Raw genomic sequence first — 16,287 nt, 5'->3', positions numbered from 1 at the left:
CCTGGCGTGAATCACGACCACCTGCTCCTCGTTGGTGAGATTCTGCAAGAGCCCAAAGGCACAGCGTCAACAAGCTTCTTTCAGCGCAAAGCCTTCCAAAAGTCACATTTGAGCCGCCGAGTCTCGTGGAGTGCGAACATAAGGAGTTCGACATACACTTACGGCGTTATAGCCCAGGATGTCCAGCTTCTTCATCAGATCACTGATGACGATGTCCGGGGGAAAGGCGCAAGGAGCAATGTAAGGTGTTCTGGGACCTCGGGTTAAGGTTAGGGTTGCGAGGGACGCCTTACCTACGCTCACGCCCTCGGCCTCGCAGTAGATCTGCAAAGGGCTGAGGCCGTCTGGGAAACGGACTTGCAGAAACTTCAAGACGGGGGAGCGCCACTCCCTCTCCTGAAAGGCAGAGGCATGCATCCGTCCGTCCGTCCGTCCGTCCGTCACATCTCTGGCCTCAACACGCTTGTGCGAGTCTTCCCACCTCCAGCTCCAGGATGCGGAACTCAAGCAGTTCGTTTTGGTCTCGGATATCCTGGATGTGCTCTTTCAGACGCGCTTCTTCCGCCTCCATCCGCCTGACCTGAAAAGACAGTCAGACCTCATCTGCGGGGCTTCCCGACAGATGTGACGCCAAGCGACTCCGCCCAGCGCCTTTCTTTCCGTCACCTTTTCGGCCAACTGCTGATTGCTCTGACGCAGCAGCTGCTTCTCCTCCACCCACTTGACATTCTAGAAGAGACAAACGCGTGGACAGCTTTGGAATGTTGTGTCATTTTCATCCACAAATTCTTTGGTTGACTGGAAAATGACATTTGCTTTTCTCCGCATTTTCCCAGCCACGTTCGGGGGGGGGGGTTGGTCCAGTAATGCCAGACGGATGAGTGACTGAAGAATGTAGCTATTTTGTCTGAGAAAAAGGTGTGCTCATTGATGAGCTTACCTGTCCTTGTTGCTTCAGCGCTGACTCCAGATCTGCTACTCTGCTTTGATAGTGACCCATTTCTACCATCAGCTTTTCTCTGGTCTGAAAGGAGGAGGAGGGAGGCTCCTCCTCCTCCTTTCAGACCAGAGAACACCCGAGGCTGGGTGAGAACAGGGAGGCTGCGACCCGGCCGGGGGTTGCGGGAAGGGGCGCCACCTTGATCTCCTTCTCGGCGTCGTAGTCCCCTTTCGCTGGTCTGGGCTAGCAGAGCGTAGGCTCGTTGCAGCGCTTGATATTCTTGCGTCAGCTGGCGGTAGCGAAGCTCCGCCTCTTCATGCACACACCAATGCAACACAGCACTAGTACCAGAATCAGTCAGACCGGCGACAAAGCACCCGCGACGCAAAGACGAGTCCGATTCCAGGCTGAAGAGGAATGTTTGGTGCCAATACGCTGGCAGAAATGGCGGGCTACCTCTTCGGGTTCCGTGTCGGGGGTTCTGTCGGTGTGAAAAGACAAGGACGATCCGTCCGAGTCCACCAACACGTCTTCGTCGTAGCCGTAAAATGTTTCGATGACCTGCGGGCGCGGAAGCAAACATCTCTCTGAACAAACTGAAGCGACACCTCACGATGAATCGACGAGAGGAACGATAGCGAGAAAAAGGCCATTTCATCTTGCGCAACACCAAGCAGCCGCAAACAAACAGACTCACCTTGCAGGACCTCACGCTTTGTTCCTCCTCAGAGATTCTCGACGTCGGTATCGTAGCAGCAAATCTCTCTCCTGTCGACACAAATAATCCGCCTTTGAGATTCTTTGGATGCAAAGGGAACGAACGGCTCCGGCGCAGAAACAAACGCGACTCACAATGACATTTCTGACATGAGTTCCTGTCTCCAGAGCCTGAAAAACACGTCACCGGCGATGATTGGAGGGACGCTCGTCTTTTCCAAAAGTGACAACTACAGGGTGTGTCAGGGTTTTCCAGATTATCTTTATCGTATCATTGTGTTGCTTTGACTTTGACTGCGACCTGTAATAAATAATATTATTTATCCCTTATTTATCCCTATCGCTTATCCCTTCCTACACAAAGTCGTAAAACACCCCTTGCTATGTTTTGACTAGAGGTCAAGGGCTTCCTCTATTCAATCCACTCTTACACCCACCCTGTTTCTCTTAATTAAAATGCTCGTGCAGGAGCCGAGAGTCAGACTTCATTCGTACAACGGATGGACTCTCCACCTGCAGGTGTCCAAAAGAACTTACTTGTCTCCCGTGTGGTTCTTGCAAAATAAGTTGGAGCGAGCGCAACTCTAACAGGGTGCATTTTGCCACTAGCTGCCTACGGACAATGACGTCGCGCTCGCGGCTCATGGTTGACGGGCTGAGCAGCCGGGCAAGTCCGTCGTTTTCAGCGCACAGCGAGTGGCAAAGGCGCTGACAAAACGGGAGCTTTGAGCTGCTGAAAACGGCAAAACAAGTCTAAAGCGTGTTCAAACGCGTGCGCACAATGCTCCTGCTTGAAAGGTCGGAATTTAAGGGGCCAATTTTTTGGATGGCGGCCGCCGGCCAAGCTTTGGACGGAAAAGGTTTCCTGGCGACAGCGAGCGAGCGCGGCGCTGCCGTACGTGCACCGAGTCGCCTGCCTGAAGACCTTGGACAAGTCGTCGATGATGTGCCGCTGCTCCACAACTTGAAGGAACTCCATTTCACCGTCCTGCTGGCCGCAACCGCGGTCCAGGTCATTGAGCGAACTAGGCCTTCTCTGTGGAACACAAATGCAGTGGACTCTGTTGGCACGCCGCTGTTGTCCGCGTCGACTTACCAAGCTTGCCATCTCCTCGTTCTCCTGGGTGACAAAGCGCACTTTGTTTTCAAGGCGACACAGCACCAGCGAGAGTTCTTCATTCTTCCTGCTCAGGCGTTTGTTTTTGTACAGGAGTGGCAGAAACTGGCTTTCTGTTTCTCTCAGTCGCTTTAGCTGCAAGCATGAAGTGCGGGATGTGAAAGACGCACAACACGCGGGCCAGAACGTATCCATTCCTTTTGCATCGGTTTGAACGGAATCGTGGCTTTGGCTCCCAATAAAAGACATCTACCAGGCAACCGACTCGCCGCGCCGCTCAACTAATAAGCAAGCGCAATGGGTGCCTCGCTGGATGGCGCGCATCAAACGTAGCGCAAACCTTCAAGCGTGCCGTCAATAAATTACCAGTTCATTGCGCTCTTCAGAAAGCAGGGCGTTTCGATCCTCCAGTTTCCTGATGACTGCGCTGAGCTCAGCGATTTTCAGATGAAACCGTCGCGTGTCCCGATCCTCCTGAGACTGAAAACGCCCCGCAACACACACACACAAGCACTCGTTCAAAGTTCAAAACTGTTTTTGTGCTACCTTCCTCCAGCAACGAACTAAGTCATGCGTACTGCAAGTGTGTGATGAGGTGGCTTACGCAATGAAGAGGATTGCTAGTAGCGGCGTTGACCCCACTTCCAGGGTAGTTTAGGCCCGCCCTTTGGGAATCCCTCAGGGCAGCGATCTGCTGCTCGGCAGCCTGAGTCTGCAGCTGAAGGCGGTGGACGTGGCCGGCCCCAGGGCTTCATCCAAAACACTAACCGCTCTGTCTTTCAGCTTGATCTCATCCGTCTGGATGTACAAACGGGGAGCGCTCAGGCAGGCGGGCAAACTCATTTGCCAGAATTGTGACAAAAACAAAGAGAGCAACCGGCCAATTTTTTTCTTGAATCGACTAGAACACCTTTGCTGTGACAAAAGCGAAGCGAGCAACCGGACATTTTCTTCTTGTGAAATAGAATAGAATAGAATGCCTTAGGTGTCATTGCACTGCAGGTATACAACGAAATTGGGAACATAGCCACGCACCGCGCATCTGATCAGTCCTACCAGTCGGCGGATCTCCCTCTCGCAGTCTCTCTTGGTTCGGCTCAGCTCCTCCCGATGCTGGTGATGAGCCGATCGGAGCTCGGCCGCTCGGGACTGCCAGGCCTGCTGGGCCGCTGCCAGGGCTTCTTCCGCGCTCCTGGTGGAGGCGACACCGCTCGGTCTCCCGACACCGCCGCGTCTCCTCCACCTCCGCCAGCAAAGCGCCCCCCCTCCTCACCTGAGCAGACATTGCGCCACACCGGGCCGTTGAGACCGCAACGGAGCGCCGCGACGCTTACTGGGGACAAGCTACACAATACGGTAGCGGCCGCATCGAAGCCCGACGTGGCGTGCGGATAGTCAGACACGGATAGAGCGGATCACCTTGTCCATGGAGCCGTCCCTCAGGCTGAGGACCAAGGCATTCAGTCGCTGGATCTCTCCATCTTTGATTTTGATCACTCTCATCAGCTCCATTTCATGCTGCCGCAGTAATGTCTCCCTGGTAATGGCTAACTCTTTCTGCTTCTCCTCATGGAGTTTGCTTTTGAGTTCCGTCATGGCGGCGGTGGCACGGTGGTGCTCCGCCCGCAGGTCCTGACTTCTCTCTCTCTCCAGACAGCTGACCTGACATGACTTAGACTTAGACAAACTTTATTGTCATCTTGTCTGCACATGGTGCATACAAAACGAAATTCCGTTGCATACGTCTTACAACAAAGTAGTGATATTGCAGTTGAATAGAAGTAACATATCCTATGAAAATATATATATATACATATATACTATATATATATATATATATATATTAAAAATAAGTATAAAGTGCAGCAGTGATAATTATGCAATAGTGCAAGTAGGCAAAACAGTATTCAAGAGTGTGCAGAGGAATGCTAAACCATGTATTAAACTTCTATTTAAAGGGTTTATACAAGTTCAGTAAAGTTGGTAGTGCGAGATAGTGCAAGATAGAGGTCCGTAGTGTCATAAAGTACAGTTCTGTGAATGTGTGATGCAGAGTTCAGTTTAGAGCTCAACAGTTCTAGTGTTCAACAGTCTGATGACAGCAGGGAAAAAGCTGTTGCAGAACCTGGTGGACCTGCAGCGGATGCTGCAAACCTCTTCCCAGAGGGCAGCAGGGAGAACAGTCCATGGTGGGGGTGTGATGGGTCATTGATGATGTTACGGGCACGGGACATGCAGCGCTGAGATGAAATGTCCTGAATGGAGGGAAGAGGAGCCCCTATGATCCTCTCTGCTGTCCTCACCACTCTCCTCACGTTCTTCCAATCGGAGGCGGTGCAGCCTCCACACCACACAGAGAGACAGCTTGTCAGAATGCTCTCTATGGTGCTCCTGTAGAACGTCCTCATGATGGGTGGGGGCAGGTGGGCTCTCCTCATCCTCCGCAGGAAGTACAAGCGCTTCTGTGCCCTCTTGACCAGTGCCGTAGTGTTCATAGTCCAGGTGAGGTCTTCTGTGATGTGGACCCCCAGGAATTTGGTGGTGCTGACCACCTCCACAGCTGAGCTGTTGATGATCAGTGGAGCGTGGTGAGGCTGTTTTTTCCTGAAGTCGACGATGATCTCCTTCATCTTCTCCTCATTCAGGATCAGGCTGTTTTCTCTGCACCAGCCCACCAGCTGCTCCACCTCCTCTCTGTAGTCCAGGTCGTTGTTGTCTCTGATGAGCCCCACCACCGTTGTGTCGTCTGCTGACTTCACGATGTGATTGGTGGTGAACCTGAGGACGCAGTCGTGTGTCATCAGGGTGCACAGCAGGGGGCTCAGGACGCAGCCCTGAAGGGAGCCTGTGCTGAGGGTGATGACATCAGAGGTGTTCTGTCCGACCCGGACTGACTGAGGTCTGTTGGTGAGGAAGTCTAGCAGCCAGTTGCGAAGGGGGGTGTTGAAGCCCAGGTGTTCCAATTTTCCTACCAGATGCTGTGGGATGATGGTGTTAAACGCTGAGCTGAAGTCCAGGAACAGCCTCCGCACATGGGTGTTCTTCTCCTCCAGGTGAGCCAGGCTCAGGTGAAGAACGGAGGAGATGGCGTCCTGAGTGGAGCGGTTTTGCCGGTCGGCAAACTGGAACGGGTCAAATAATAGGGGGAGTCTGGAAACGATGTGACCTTTAAGCAGCCTTTCGAAGCACTTCATCATAACCGGAGTCAGTGCAACAGGCCGGTAATCATTAAATGAGGTGATTTGAGGTTTCTTCGGCACCGGAATGATGGAGGCAGTCTTAAAGCACGCCGGCACTGTGGCTTGGCCCAGCGAGGTGTTAAAAATGTCTGTGATGACCCCAGCCAGATGACTTGCACATTCCCTGAACACACGCCCAGGAATGTTGTCGGGGCCAGGGGCCTTACAGGGGTTGACTCTCCTCAGGGTCTTCAACACATCGGCGGAGTCAAGGCAGAGTACCTCCTCTTCCTGATGGGGGACAGTTTTAACTGCTGGAGTGCCGTTTAGTGCCTCGAACCTCCCAAAGAAGTTATTTAGACCATTTAGAAAGTCAGCATCAACTACACCCACCGGGGGGGGGGGAGGGTGAGTTGTAGTCTGTAATCGCCCGTATGCCTTGCCACATACTCCTGATGTTTTTGACGTCGTGGAAACGATCCTGAAATTTTCGACTGCGGTCTCGCTTCGCTATCCTGATGGCACGGTTCAAGTTGGCTCTCGCTGTCCTCAGTGTCTCCTTGTCGCCAGACTTGAAGGCAGAGTTCCGCGCTCGTAGCGTTTGACGTACCTCCTCAGTCATCCAGGGTCGTTGGTTGCCCCGGGTGATGATATTCTTAGTGGTGCTGACGTCCTCGGTGCATTTGTTGATGTAGGCTGACACAGTCATGGCACACGCATGTCTAATCTACATCGGGAAAACTGGGAGGGAGGGAGGCAGGCAGGGAGGCAGGCAGGGAGGCAGGCAGGGAGGCAGGCAGTGTCTGTCTGTTGAGGTTTTCACCTTGTTCTTCTCCTGCTGAAGTTCTAACTGGACGTCCATCAGTTTGGTTCTCAGCTCGTCATTGGCGGCCTGAAGGGCGTCCGTTCGCTCCGCCTTGGCCCGCCCTGCCGGAGCTCGTTTGGACATCTCTTACTCGAGTCTCGCCCGGTCGTCAGTCAGAGATCACAACATTTGTACCTGGAGAGCACAAACGCAGCGCTGTTTTCCACTGGCTTCGAACTCAACTTCAATCGGTACCGTAACTTACAACATCATAAACATAGAACTAGCTTGACTTATTCATTGAATAAATGCATTTGGTTCTTCAAAACTGCATCACGCAACATAGCGTGACCGAGACGGCCGTTATCCACCTGCGTGAAGTTATTTGGTGAAATGAATGAGATGTTTAAGACACCATCGTTCTGTCTCTATGTAGATGAAGGGAAATAATCGATTGCTGAAGGTCCAAAGGTGTTGTGATAAACAAATAAACATATTAGTGATTAGTGACATATTTGTGATAAACATATTAGGCAGGATAATCACATATGTTAACGTGACTGCCCACACTGTATTTATTTATGGTTATTTGTTAGATCGAGTACTGTTAGACATGAAATAGGAAGTGTTTAACATAAATGGAAGACGAAAGGGGTACTCACCATTGTAGCTCTTGCTGGTCAATGATACGAGCCTCTTCTTGCAGTGGAAAACATACAGCCAACAAACACCGTGGAACCTAAAGGAATGAAATTAAACATTAACATTTAGCCTCAACCAACATTCACAGATACAACGCAACGCAAACTACACAAACGTAAATCTTTTTAAACACAATGAGTTGTACTTACCGTGTACGCTCTAGACGGTCCACTTGCAAGCAGAAAATAAAGATATTTCTGTTGATAATCGTCGTGTTTGTATCCGGTGTCTCGCTCAAGGCCATTGCGCCCACAGATTTGAATTTTGGCGAGAGTTCAGCCTATTGACGTCATTTCCGCGGTGTAATACCCGCATATCTGAAACGGCAAAGTTAAGAGTAGAGTTAAATAAAGTTTTTAGTCAACGCAATAATTTACAACCGTTGACCAGTCGAAATAATCGTCGAAATTTGGCGTCTGTGGCTGGAAGGAGACGCCGAGTTCGACATTCCTCCCAAACGCCACACTCCCTCGCTTTTCAGGGCTAAAAAAAAACAGTTGTAATTACCTTGTACGCTCTAGACGGTCAAGTTGCAAGCTGAAAACAAAAATATTTGCCTTGTTAGTCATCGTGTTACTAACCGCTGTGTCTTGTTTGCCAGAATTGCCGCTTTCCTACTTCCTGTTGCAAGCCACGCCCACGGATTATAATTTTGCCGTGAGTTCCGCCTATTGACGTCAGGTCCGCGTCACATGACTGCGACGTAATATTATCTAAAACTGTTTGTGCGGTATTGTGTTGTTCTGTGCGGTATTGTGTTATTCTGTGCGGCGTCGTGTTGTTCTGTGCGGCGTCGTGTTGTTCAGTGCGACGTCGTGTTGTTCAGTGCGGCATGGTGTTGTTCAGTGCGGCATGGTGTTGTTCAGTGCGGCATGGTGTTGTTCAGTGCGGCATAATGTTGTTCAGTGCGGCATAATGTTGTTCAGTGCGGCATGGTGTTGTTCAGTGCGGCATGGTGTTGTTCAGTGCGGCATGGTGTTGTTCAGTGCGGCATAATGTTGTTCAGTGCGCCATAATGTTGTTCAGTGCGGCATGGTGTTGTTCAGTGCGGGATGGTGTTGTTCAGTGCAGGATGGTGTTGTTCAGTGCGGCATGGTGTTGTTCAATGCGGCATGGTGTTGTTCAGTGCGGGATGGTGTTGTTCAGTGCGGCATGGTGTTGTTCAGTGCGGCATAATGTTGTTCAGTGCGGCATGGTGTTGTTCAGTGCGGCATGGTGTTGTTCAGTGCGGCATGGTGTTGTTCAGTGCGGCATGGTGTTGTTCAGTGCGGAATGGTGTTGTTCAGTGCGGCATGGTGTTGTTCAGTCCGGGATGGTGTTGTTCAATGCGGGATCGTGTTGTTCAGTGCGGGGTGGTGTTGTTCAGTGCGGGATGGTGTTGTTCAGTGCGGCATGGTGTTGTTCAATGCGGCATGGTGTTGTTCAGTGCGGGATGGTGTTGTTCATTGCGGCATGGTGTTGTTCAGTGCGGCATGGTGTTGTTCAGTGCGGCATGGTGTTGTTCAGTGCGGCATGGTGTTGTTCAGTGCGGCATAATGTTGTTCAGTGCGGCATGGTGTTGTTCAGTGTGGAAAGGTGTTGTTCAGTGCAGGATGGTGTTGTTCAGTGCGGCATGGTGTTGTTCAATGCAGGATCGTGTTGTTCAGTGCAGCATAATGTTGTTCAGTGCAGCATGGTGTTGTTCAGTGCGGCATGGTGTTGTTCAGTGCGGCATGGTGTTGTTCAGTGCAGGATGGTGTTGTTCAATGCGGGATCATGTTGTTCAGTGCGGCATGGTGTTGTTCAGTGCGGCATGGTGTTGTTCAGTGCGGCATGGTGTTGTTCAGTGCGGCATGGTGTTGTTCAGTGCGGCATGGTGTTGTTCAGTGCGGCATGGTGTTGTTCAGTGCGGCATGGTGTTGTTCAGTGCGGCATAATGTTGTCCAGTGCGCCATAATGTTGTTCAGTGCGGCATGGTGTTGTTTAGTGCGGGATGGTGTTGTTCAGTTCAGGATGGTGTTGTTCAGTGCGGCATGGTGTTGTTCAGTGCGGCATGGTGTTGTTCAGTGCGGCATGGTGTTGTTCAGTGCAGGATGGTGTTGTTCAGTGCGGCATGGTGTTGTTCAATGCGGCATGGTGTTGTTCAGTGCGGGATGGTGTTGTTCAGTGCAGGATGGTGTTCAGTGCGGCATGGTGTTGTTCAGTGCGGAATGGTGTTGTTCAGTGCGGCATGGTGTTGTTCAGTGCGGCATGGTGTTGTTCAGTGCAGGATGGTGTTGTTCAATGCGGGATCGTGTTGTTCAGCGCGGCATGGTGTTGTTCAGTGCGGCATGGTGTTGTTCAGTGCGGCATAATGTTGTTCAGTGCGGGATGGTGTTGTTCATTGCGGCATGGTGTTCTTCAGTGCGGCATGGTGTTGTTCAGTGCGGCATGGTGTTGTTCAGTGCGGCATAATGTTGTCCAGTGCGCCATAATGTTGTTCAGTGCGGCATGGTGTTGTTTAGTGCGGGATGGTGTTGTTCAGTGCATGGTGTTGTTTAGTGCGGGATGGTGTTGTTCAGTGCAGGATGGTGTTGTTCAGTGCGGCATGGTGTTGTTCAATGCGGCATGGTGTTGTTCAGTGCGGGATGGTGTTGTTCAGTGCGGCATGGTGTTGTTCAGTGCGGCATAATGTTGTTCAGTGCGGCATGGTGTTGTTCAGTGCGGCATGGTGTTGTTCAGTGCGGCATGGTGTTGTTCAGTGCGGCATGGTGTTGTTCAGTGCGGAATGGTGTTGTTCAGTGCGGCATGGTGTTGTTCAGTGCGGGATGGTGTTGTTCAATGCGGGATCGTGTTGTTTAGTGCGGGGTGTTGTTGTTCAGTGCAGGATGGTGTTGTTCAGTGCAGGATGGTGTTGTTCAGTGCGGCATGGTGTTGTTCAATGCAGGATCGTGTTGTTCAGTGCAGCATAATGTTGTTCAGTGCAGCATGGTGTTGTTCAGTGCGGCATGGTGTTGTTCAATGCGGCATGGTGTTGTTCAGTGCGGCATGGTGTTTTTCAGTGCGGCATAATGTTGTTCAGTGCGGCATGGTGTTGTTCAGTGCGGCATGGTGTTGTTCAGTGCGACATAATGTTGTTCAGTGCGGCATAATGTTGTTCAGTGCGGCATGGTGTTGTTCAGTGCGGCATGGTGTTGTTCAGTGCGGCATGGTGTTGTTCAGTGCGGCATGGTGTTGTTCAGTGCGGCATGGTGTTGTTCAGTGCAGGATGGTGTTGTTCAGTGCAGGATGGTGTTGTTCAATGCGGCATGGTGTTGTTCAGTGCGGGATGGTGTTGTTCAGTGCAGGATGGTGTTGTTCAGTGCGTCATGGTGTTGTTCAGTGCGGCATGGTGTTGTTCAGTGCGGCATGGTGTTGTTCAGTGCGGCATGGTGTTGTTCAGTGCAGGATGGTGTTGTTCAATGCGGGATGGTGTTGTTCAGTGCGGGATGGTGTTGTTCAGTGCAGGATGGTGTTGTTCAGTGCGGCATGGTGTTGTTCAATGGGGCATGGTGTTGTTCAGTGCAGGATGGTGTTGTTCAGTGCGGCATGGTGTTGTTCAATGCGGCATGGTGTTGTTCAATGCGGCATGGTGTTGTTCAGTGCGGGATGGTGTTGTTCAGTGCGGCATGGTGTTGTTCAGTGCAGCGTAATGTTGTTCAGTGCGGCATGGTGTTGTTCAGTGCGGAATGGTGTTGTTCAGTGCGGCATGGTGTTGTTCAGTGCGGGATGGTGTTGTTCAGTGCGGCATGGTGTTGCTCAGTGCGGCATGGTGTTGTTCAGTGCGGGATGGTGTTGTTCATTGCGGCATGGTGTTGTTCAGTGCGGCATGGTGTTGTTCAGTGCGGCATGGTGTTGTTCAGTGCGGCATAATGTTGTTCAGTGCGCCATAATGTTGTTCAGTGCGGCATGGTGTTGTTCAGTGAGGGATGGTGTTGTTCAGTGCGGCATGGTGTTGTTCAATGCGGGATGGTGTTGTTCAGTGCGGGTTGGTGTTGTTCAGTGCGGCATGGTGTTGTTCAGTGCGGCATGGTGTTGTTCAGTGCGGCATGGTGTTGTTCAGTGCGGCATGGTGTTGTTCAGTGCGGCATGGTGTTGTTCAGTGCGGCATGGTGTTGTTCAGTGCGGCATAATGTTGTTCAGTGCGGCATAATGTTGTTCAGTGCGGCATAATGTTGTTCAGTGCGGCATAATGTTGTTCAGTGCGGCATAATGTTGTTCAGTGCGGGATGGTGTTGTTCATTGCGGCATGGTGTTGTTCAGTGCGGCATGGTGTTGTTCAGTGCGGCATGGTGTTGTTCAGTGCGGCATGGTGTTGTTCAGTGCGGGATGGTGTTGTTCAGTGCGGCATGGTGTTGTTCAATGCGGCATGGTGTTGTTCAGTTCGGGATGGTGTTCAGTGCGGCATGGTGTTGTTCAGTGTGGCATGGTGTTGTTCAGTGCGGCATGGTGTTGTTCAGTGCGGCATGGTGTTGTTCAGTGCAGCATAGTGTTGTTCAGTGCGGCATGGTGTTGTTCAGTGCGGAATGGTGTTGTTCAGTGCGGCATGGTGTTGTTCAGTACGGCATGGTGTTGTTCAGTGCGGCATGGTGTTGTTCAGTGCGGCATGGTGTTGTTCAGTGCGGGATGGTGTTCAATGCGGGATCGTGTTGTTCAGTGCGGCATGGTGTTGTTCAGTGCGGCATGGTGTTGTTCATTTCGGCATAATGTTGTTCAGTGCAGCATAATGTTGTTTAGTGCGGCATGGTGTTGTTCAGTGCGGGATGGTGTTGTTCAGTGCGTTATAATGTTGTTCAGTGCGGCATGGTGTTGTTCAGTGTGGCATGGTGTTGTTCAGTGCGGCATGGTGTTGTTCAGTGCGGCATAATGTTGTTCAGTGCGGCATAATGTTGTTCAGTGCGGCATGGTGTTGTTCAGTGCGGGATGGTGTTGTTCAGTGCGGGATGGTGTTGTTCAGTGCGGCATGGTGTTCAATGCGGAATGGTGTTGTTCAGTGCAGGATGGTGTTGTTCAGTGCGGCATGGTGTTGTTCAGTGCGGCATAATGTTGTTCAGTGCGGCATGGTGTTGTTCAGTGCGGCATGGTGTTGTTCAGTGCGGCATGGTGTTGTTCAGTGCGGCATGGTGTTGTTCAGTGCGGCATAATGTTGTTCAGTGCGGCATGGTGTTGTTCAGTGCGGCATGGTGTTGTTCAGTGCGGCATAATGTTCAGTGCGGCATAATGTTGTTCAGTGCGGCATGGTGTTGTTCAGTGCGGGATGGTGTTGTTCAGTGCAGGATGGTGTTGTTCAGTGCGGCATGGTGTTCAGTGCGGGATGGTGTCTTTCAGTGCGGCATGGTGTCGTTCAGTGCGGCATGGTGTCTTTCAGTGCGGCATGGTGTCGTTCAGTGAGGCATGGTGTTGTTCAGTGCGGCATGGTGTTGTTTAGTGCGGCATGGTGTTGTTCAGTGCGGGATGGTGTTGTTCAGTGTGGCATGGTGTTCAGTGCGGCATGGTGTTGTTCAGTGCGGTATCGTGTTGTTCAGTGCGGTATCGTGTTTCTCAGTGCGGTATCGTGTTGTTCAGTGCAGTATCGTTGTGTTGTTCGTATTGTGTTTAACACTTAGCCTCTAACACTTAGCCTCTAACACTTAGCCTCTAGCATCTAGAAGGTAAATAAATAGGAAGGAAGGACTCACCGGTGACGCCTTCGCCCACGTCCAAGCGTTGTACTTTGTATTTTCATCCTTCTGACAGTGGAAAACATAGCCAACAAACACCGTGGAACCTAAACGAATGAAAGAAAACTATCATTTGGCCACAACCAACATTCACAGATACAACACAATGTGACGTGCGGGGTTGAGGTTAAAGGTTGAGTGAAGGGCCCTCGTTTTAAACTACTTTTTTGAAAAGGATTGGGAACAAGTAAGACGTATTTAATTTATTTAATGGGAAGTAGAAAGAGCTATATAATTTAATCTATGTATTATATTCTATTGTATTGTATTCTGTTGTATTCTTTTGGATTGTATTCACACTAACCCCACTAAAACTTCAGCCCACAAATACTCGCCTCTGGCGCCTAGCCTCTGGCACTTAGCCTCTAACACTTAGCCTTTAACACTTAGCCTTTAACACTTAGCCGTTAACACTTAGCCTTTAACACTTAGCCTAGAAGGTGAATAAATAGGGTTACAGGTTGAGTGAAGGGACCTCGTTTTAAACTACTTTTTTGAAAAGGAGTGGGAACAAGACAGACTTTTTTAATTTATTTAATGGGAAGAAGACTTATTTAGTTTAATTGATCTATTTTTGTTCCCTGCCAAAATTCGATTTGCTGCAATTCCAAATTTCCAAAGTGAATGAAGGAAAGAAGTCGTTTAAATTATGATTTTGTTTAAATACTAGGCATAGACACAAAATCTACGGCACAAAATGGGCAGACTTTACTTGTTTGAAGAGGACTGGTTACAAGACAGACTTTTCTGATTTATTTAATGGGAAGAGGACTTATTTAGTTTATTTAATCTATTTTTGTTCCCTGGCAAAATTGGATTTGCTGAAATTGTATTTTGCCAAATCTCGATTTGAGACCTGATAGGAAGTATTAAACGCTTAGTTAAATCAATACAAGTTGGTAATAAGAGCGAGTAATGTTGGTTGAACCGATGAATGAAGGTTGAAAGCAATTTAAATTATGACTTTGTATAAATACTAGATATTAACAGAACATCTACTGCGCAAAATGGGCAGAGTTTACTTGTTTGAGAAGGAGTGGCTTATTCAAAACTAAGATTTATGTAATCTGTTTGTTCCAAGGCAAAATTGGATGTGATGCAATTCCAAATTTCACCACATGATGGTGCCCAATTTTGACTTCATAGGACATATTAAACACTTAGCTTGTTATTATGTTCAAGGTAATCAGATTTGTTTATCATTCTAATGGCCTCTTCAAAACTATTCTGGATTACTACTTTGGATCTATTCTACATTACTTGGCAACAACATACTCTGTAACAGATTAGGCAGTATAATCACATATGTTAACTTGAGAGTGCCCACACTCAATCTACTTATCGTGATGTGTTAAATCAATTACTGTTAGACATTATTTGTCTGATAATCTACCAAATCTTTGAATTGAAGAATTTGTGATTTAATTAATAGCTTGTTCAGGGTAATCAGACTTGTATATAATTCTAATGGCCTTCTTTTGAAAACTATTCTGAATTACAACTTTGGATCTTATATTACTTTGCAACAATCTACTCGGTGACAGATTAGGCAGTATAATCACATATGTTAACTTCAGTGCCCACACTGTATTTATTTATGGTTATTTGTTAAATCAAGTACTGTTAGACATGAAATAGGAAGTGTTTAACATAAATGTTATGGCTACTCACCATTGTAGCTCGCTCCTGGTCAATGATATGAGCCTCTTCTTGCAGTGGAAAACTTGCAGCCAACAAACACCGTGGAACCTAAAGGAATGAAATTAAACATTAACATTTCGCCCGGACCAACATTCACACGTACAACGCAACGCGGCTACACTTCTGCTATTACAAACGTAAATCTCCTTAAACACAACGAGTGTTACTTACCGTGTACGCTCTAGGCAAAATTGGATGTGATGCAATTCCAAATCTATCTGAAACGGCAGTTAAAAGTAGAGTTACATCAAGTTTTCTTTTTTAATCAACACAATCATTTACAACCGTTGACCAGAAAGAATCGTCGAAATTCGACGTCCCCCACAAACGCCACGCTCACTCGCTTTTCAGGGCAACAAAAGTACTTCTTTTTAAAAACGATGAGTTGTACTTACCGTGTACACTCTGGACGGTCCAGTTGCAAGCAGAAAATAAAAATATTTCTCTTGTTAGTCGTATGTTACCATCCGCTGTGTCTTTGTCAACATCGCCGCCATTTTCCTACTTCCTGCTGCGAGCCACGCCCACGGATTTAAATTTGGGCGGAAGCTCTTTCCATTGGCGTCGTTTTTGCGTATAGCAAATCCGATTGGTTGGGAAGGGGGCACGGTTATGCAGCCGAGGGGTCCTGTGATCGGTGGGATGTAAAGTAGGCGTCGACGTCACGTCCGCGTCACGTGACCACGACGTGGCAGACGTCATATAGCAACCGCTGTTTTGTTTAGTAGACTTACAGTTGTTATGCATTGACATAATGGCGCACACACCAAATAGATTTAAATAAATTAAATAATTCTTCTGCCCACTCTCTTTTAAACAAGTTAACTCTCCCCGCGGATTTGAATTCCGGCGAAAGTTACGCCCATCGACGTCACGTATGTCACGTGACCACGACGTGGCAGATGTCATATAGCAACCGCTGTTTTGTTTAGTAGATTTACAGTTGTTATGCATTGGCATAATGGTGTGCACTCAAAATAGATTTAAATAAATTAAATATTTCTTCTGCCTACTCCCTTTTAAACAAGTTAACTCTGCCCACGTCCATTGACGTCTTGTCTGCGTCACGTGACCACGACGTAGCGACGTCATATAGTAACCGCTGTTTTGACCAGTAGACTTAGTTATTATGCGTTGACATAATGGCGCACTGGTTAGCATGGCCACCTCTTAAGCATGATGATGCGGGTTCGACGCCTGATCAATGTTAGCATGGAGTGAGCTGAAGTGCATGGCGCTGAAGATATGAATCTTTGAAATGCGCTGAGGTCTGACATATCAGGCAGAATGGTTTGCCATCACGTTCAACAAAAAATAGAAACTTTCCCACTCTGATTAAAACGTCCTGTGTTCATCTACGTATTTTCGTTTTGCTGTGCATCTTTTCCCTGCCATTTCGAGAGCCCAAT

The sequence above is a fragment of the Syngnathus floridae genome, chromosome 15 (genome assembly GCF_059516105.1).
Source record: "Syngnathus floridae isolate MCC-2025c chromosome 15, RoL_Sflo_1.0, whole genome shotgun sequence".
Lineage (NCBI taxonomy): Eukaryota > Metazoa > Chordata > Actinopteri > Syngnathiformes > Syngnathidae > Syngnathus > Syngnathus floridae.
This window is presented reverse-complemented; position numbering follows the sequence as displayed.